Source organism: Megalopta genalis, chromosome 12 (assembly GCF_051020955.1).
Source record: "Megalopta genalis isolate 19385.01 chromosome 12, iyMegGena1_principal, whole genome shotgun sequence".
Taxonomy (NCBI): Eukaryota; Metazoa; Arthropoda; class Insecta; order Hymenoptera; family Halictidae; genus Megalopta; species Megalopta genalis.
In genome coordinates, this window is record NC_135024.1 from 6,411,598 (window position 1) to 6,417,735 (window position 6,138).

The 6,138-nt window shown below is 49.1% G+C and overlaps 1 protein-coding gene across 1 annotated transcript in view; it reads right to left on the reverse strand.

The window, feature by feature from the left end:
- LOC117217470 (knirps-related protein) overlaps positions 1-3,893 on the reverse strand; it is a 28,458-nt gene extending 24,565 nt beyond the window's left edge. The window contains exon 1 of the mRNA XM_033465095.2: positions 3,643-3,893. The gene's annotated coding sequence lies outside the window, so the exon portion shown is untranslated. The remainder of the gene's footprint in view (positions 1-3,642) is intronic.
- Between the last annotated feature and the right edge of the window lie 2,245 nt (positions 3,894-6,138).

Genomic DNA, 6,138 nt, shown 5'->3' on the forward strand with positions numbered 1-6,138 from the left:
GGACGAGGTAATGTGGGAGAGGTCGGCGTAGGTCGGCTGGGGTCGCGCGCGAGCCACGCATGCCGGAATACAGGGTGCTCGTAAAGTCCCGATTAGAGGAGGCCGGAGGAGGCTGGCCGGCTCGTTCCTCGGTTTGCACGGTGTATGCATCCAGCCACCAACAGTCGATAGGATTCTCGGAGTTCCAGGTAATATCGAAGCGTCCGTCTTGGTACGCAGCGGAGGATCACGGTAACCGAGAGGATCGATACGCGGCCGGGGTTTCCAGCGTGGCGGGGACCCCGGGGTTAAACGTCGAACGTATCTCAACACCGGCCAGCCGAGTCGACGAACGCGCCTGTAATAAGTGTACGGGCCCTGGGACGACCGGCCAGTTTCGTGATTTACGCAAAGTAATCCCATTACGGGTCGCGTCGCTCGTTAACGTCACTCGACCGTCCCTTGGAGGTTCGACGTCGCTCGCGGGGTGAACGCACGTTATCCGAAACGAAATCTTGGCCAATCATACGAACAGACGTAACCAGTCAGGACGAATCACGGGAAAGCTCGAGTTATTTCCGAGTCGACTTTCTGTCTGCGAATTTCAGCAAACCCGACGTTCGTAATTGAGCAGTTGCTTGGACACCGTGTAGCTTGGGGTTTAGATAGAGCCCTTAAAAGTGAGCATAAAAGAGAGCGTTCAAGGACTGTTTTCATGTTTTCAACGCGGATAGCCGATAAAGAAATACGCGTTTTTCGGAAAATTACTTTCCACAAGTGTTTCGTCAAAATCGATGTATCTGGATTCGATATGTTCCTTTTTGTCAGGTTTTGCATTATACACTGAATTTAACGGTAATTAAATTGAAAGAATTTGCATATATTTTTTAAGCTCGTCGATATACATTCAAGACCATTATTCATCTAAAATCATTAAAATTTTCAACATAAATGCGGCACAGGTTTCTATTTTTCGATTGTTTCGAAATTTTACACACCACATTTTCTCACCAATTGTCACAATTTAAGAGAAGGGGGGGGGGTGTAATATAGAAAGAAAAATAAGAGATCGAAGAAGGAGTATCACCCTAAGGTACAATCAGCATTACGACAATCCGACATTTTTGATTTCTTCAAAAGGTCGTAGCCATTTCTTTTCTTATTTTATCATCGATGGGAGAATCAATTTCTTCTGGCAAATTCACCCTCGGAATCATCGATAATAATCATTGAGCCACACCACAGAAAGTAGCTTTGACTTAAGAAGGGTTGGAATTGAGAGGTGGTAGCAGATTATCGCAGCATCTTTTCCGTGCGCGTCGATATATGGTATGGCAACTCGCAGTGGCGCCTATGTGTCCGCCGTTCAAGTGCAAGAAGTTCAGTTTCTATTCTGGAATTAGCCGCAGCCTAAAGAAGGATATTTAAATGTATCGTAAACCACCTGAGACCAATTAAGGGATGACTTCCACGCCAGAGGATTGCACCGTGCGAAGAAAAAACGAGCTGTTAGAAAGAAATGGTACGGCACTTCCAGAAGCGATAAATCTCGCGATCTTCGCTGACACTCCGCGTTCCCGAACGACACCGGGCGAAAGCGGTCGAAAAAAAAACTGCTAGCTAGGTGGCCGAAGAGCGACCGCGCAGTATTAATTTGTACTTTCTTTCCCATAATTGTCGAACGATTCGAATACATTCGACAAGCCCGACATTATTGAACGGCATAGAGCAAATCGATTTTTCTTGCGCAACCGCAGCATGCAACGCGAACGATGCGGAACTGTTCGACTCGGGTGGTCGAGGGAACGAGGTCGTACCAACGAGGTCGTACGAACGAGGTCGTAGAACCCTCTTCTGAAATTCGAGCGATGATTGAATAACGTTAATAACAGCTTCGGCAGCTGTAACCTGGGCCGGTCGGCCCTCGCACACCTCGTAACTTAGAACAAGGAGAATCGGCTGGACGCGAAGTCCACGCTCACGATCGTTTTTACACCTTCGTGCTGCGACGTGGCATCCATTCGCGCGCTAGACCGCGCCGGGAACAGGTGGCACTCCCTCTAATCGCGATAAAAATGTACACGTCGTAACGATTCAACCGAGAAAAATCGCGGAGATACGGCGGAGCGTGTTGTCAACGTTGGGAGGTTTAACAGCAGTATCTTCCCGTTTAATTTGCCGCGCGCACGGATACGCGTTACAATGTTATACTCGGGGTTCAGGAGTTTACGGGGAGAACCATGTACACGGTGGCTGCGAATTCGTCGTCGTAGATTCTGCTCTATCGATCCGAACGATATTCGCGGAATCTCAGCAAATTCTGATCATCGAATTTCTAACGAGCTTCTTATCTCGCTATTTTATTCTTTGTCGACGTCTCGGTTCTCCATTTTGGAGTATATTGATCTGAACTCCTTTCTGAACTTGTATGAAGTAGGCACAAGATGATGTTTCTTATAGAACTTCGTTGTCAAGACTCGCGCGGATTTCGTTCCAACCACGATTGCCTCGTATTCGGCGAGAACTCATTTTCACGAGCATACATTAGCAGTCTCCGTTTAATAAATAGGTGTGGAAGGTGTGCCATCGTGTTCTCCAGATGTTATCGGGAATTTCTAAGCGTACGACCGAGAGGAAATCGCGACCACCCTGTAGGTGCAATGGGAAAGCCGTCGCCGCCTGAGTTTTCAGGCGGCAACGTTTGGTAATGGTCATGAGGCGCGACAGCCGGGAAAAGCGTCTCTGTCACGTAGGTTAATATTTAGCCAGGCATCTGGGAAAACAAAGTGAAAGGAGTACGCACCATCATCATCATCCTTCGGCGATCTTATACGACGACGCTAGGAGCCTGTGCACACAGTTATATGGCCTATGAATCACGGAGCCGCGAGTGCCCACGGTTCAGCCTGTGAGAGCTAATTGAAACTTTTATTCGTAATTACGCTTCTCCGACGGTTTTTTCTTAACACGCTTCACGGCTTATCCTTGGCGGTAATCCCCGCCCGGCCGCTGTGTATTTCATCGGTTTGCAAAATACCGTCCGCGCGTCCGAGATGGTTCTCGCCTTAAAATAAAACGTCTGACACGACCGCCGGTATCTACACTCCGGAATTACTTCGTACACTTTACTGGCACTTTTGCCGGCGAATAATGAGTATTCGCTCACGCGCGTCAATGGCCGCGTGTCGCGCAAGTATACCCGATCTAACAGCTTCGGAACGCCGAAAGCCGGCGACGATTAGATCGAGCGCGATTAGCACCGGGATTTTTCAACGGCGGACGGTTTTCCATCCGTGTCTCTCGGGCTAACCGTACACACGGGTCTTCCTTCTATCGGGATCGTGCATAACGCGGCTCGTTTCGCGCCTCCGTCTCTCGATTCACGCCGTTTGAGTAACTGTTTACAACCGCGTCGATTTTAAATCAATTTCACGCGCGTCTTCGCCGGCCACCGACGATAAACGGCAGCCCGCGCGATTAATCGAGTGATTAATTAATATGCCGCGGAGTCGTTCCGGAGTCGTTCGGTTAACAGACGCGTCGAGTGTCAATCTCGGCTCGATTAGTTGCGATCTTTCACCGGTCGATTCCGTACGGGCAGCCATGAAATAATAATCTCGCGAGAAGAAAGCAATTGGAACAAGACATAACAATACTACTTACTATTCCTGTTGCCACGGGAGTTACGAAACGAATGATCTTCGGTTAACTAGCACGCAATGTGTATTATATCACGTACACAGGGTAAACATTTGTTCATTATAACAGGTACATAGGGTAAACAGTTGTTCACTGACGACGAAATGCTTTACAGATACCCGCTGCAACTAAAGAAAATCGTAGAAAAATTGGGGATACTGGCTTTACAGATTAACGTTGACAACGTACGAAGTTCCCTTCGACACTAAATCCTTATTCGACGCTCGCCATAAGGAAGGTAACAGTATTTATGTTTACATCAACATCTTACGATCTTATGACGCGAAACAGGAATAATCTCGTTTCTGTTTCCCAAATTGTCCATCACTGTGCTCACCATAACTATGCGTACGTAAGAGCTATGATAATTTTAAACTGTTCTAAATGAATTAGTATAATTACGGAAACGTAAATAAATTGTACGATGCAGACGGATCTTTTGGAATGAAAGAATGGAGCCAATTAGGACCACGTGGATTCTGACCACGTGGGTTTCGGAGGAAGTAATCGAAATTTCATTTGGAACGGAGTGCGTTAATAAAAAAAAAACATTTCCCGACCAAACAGGATTCTGCTTGCCAAGTTCTTGATTATATTAGCTGTGTTTTCGCACATTGGCCGTTACGAGGGTTCCCTCGGCGGCGTCCAGGATGAGAGAGATATACATCAAGCGCGGTCAAGGCTGGCCGTGCTACCCCTGGTGAGGTCTTCATCGGCTACCGCGACATTGAGGAATACTCGCCTCTGCACCTATCCGGTAGACCAGTTGAGGGATGGCCAGGCCGTAAAGCGAATCAGAGCCGATGCTAATCACTCGGCGTGCTCGCGCGTTGCCGCGCGCGGTCAGCCAAAGTTACATTATCCGCGTGAAAAATAAAAGCAGCTTGGTTGCGCGGCTACTCCGCCGGCCTTCATTAGCATACGCCGGGGCTAGCGCGGACCCCCTGTTCGTGCGTATGCTCGTCATTAGCCTGAGACGCGATTAATAATTGCCCGGGACGGTTAAGAGTCGATGCTTACTTCTTCATCCGTGCGTGTACGCGGGGCCTCCCCCGTTCCTCCATCGCGCATCGGCGCGTCGTGTTGCGGCCCCGGCGCGTTAGTTAGTCCCGCGAATAATCGCCGGTAATTAGACCGTGGAATCCAGGCATCTTTATCACCCACGACGAGATTATATCCCGGTCGTTTAGCGTCCCGCCGGTCTTTTTGTTCCGGCCGACATTTTCATTACGGCTGACATTATATTTCACTCGGGGAACCGGCCGCGTAATACCAATTGAGATGGATCGGCCGCGCTAGCAGCCTGTAAACGCTTTTGTAACGTGATTGATGCGTTCCGAGCGTTTCTCGGAAAGCCGTTCCGTGTTATTAGACGGGCCCGATGCACAATGGGAGGGGAATTATCGGCGCGAACCAACGCCGGCACACAAGGCCCGATCGATGCTGACGCTGCTGTGGCTGACGCCGCGACGGACTTACGTCCGGGATAATTAATAAATTCACGCGGACGAAAAACACCGGTGCTCGCGGGATTACATCAGCCCTGGGGGTCTATCGTTGGTGGGGCGGTCCGGGGGTCAGAGGGGGAGGAAGGGAGACGCGATCGATCCGGCGTCGGGAATTACGTCGCCGTCGAGCGTACGCGCGTTTGATCATCGCCGGAACCATATTATTATTATTAAGCTCTTCGATACGATACGCCGCCGTGTCGACGAGGTAGCGCTTTGTAAAGGCGTCTGGTTTCTCAATTACCCGGTTGCGCAACTCTTAATTACGATGCCGCTCGGCCCGCGATAATTCGTTACAATGTGTGCTCGCCGCTTGATGCAACTGCCACTTACGTACACGCTAACACGCGCGCCGGGCCCGACGAATTTCGTCGAGGACCTTTGTGCGCCATCCTTGGCACGTCACAAGGACGAACGAGTCTAGACGGCTTTATTCGGGTCAACTTATTCGTAGAATAAAATACGGGCGGCCGAACGGATACCGACCGTCACGTGAAACTCGATTCGCTGCGTCAACGACTGGCACTGTACTTTTGGCACATGCTGGGTTCGGATAAGCATCGAATCGCTGTACTCGGAATTCTATCAATAACTTCGCACGGTGAACGCGAGGCTGCGAAGAACCGAGGCTGTCGGACTACTATAGGCTGCAAGGATGTTCTTATTGGTTCACTATAACGTTGTGCAGTCGGTATTTGCAGAGATAGATCATTAGACTTGGTTTTTCCAGGCTTGTGGAATTTTACTTCTAAGTGGTTTGATTCAGATCTGCTCTAAACGTTTGTACGAACTTCTTGACGACATTGATAGAAGGCCGGGTCAGATTTGAGATAGATATCGGTTCGATGTGTTACAGAAATAAGCGAATACAAATTATTGTTAACGCTAAAACTGCTCAACCGATCGAAATGACTCGGCTCCGTTCTTTTCTTTTACGATTACTAAAACTATA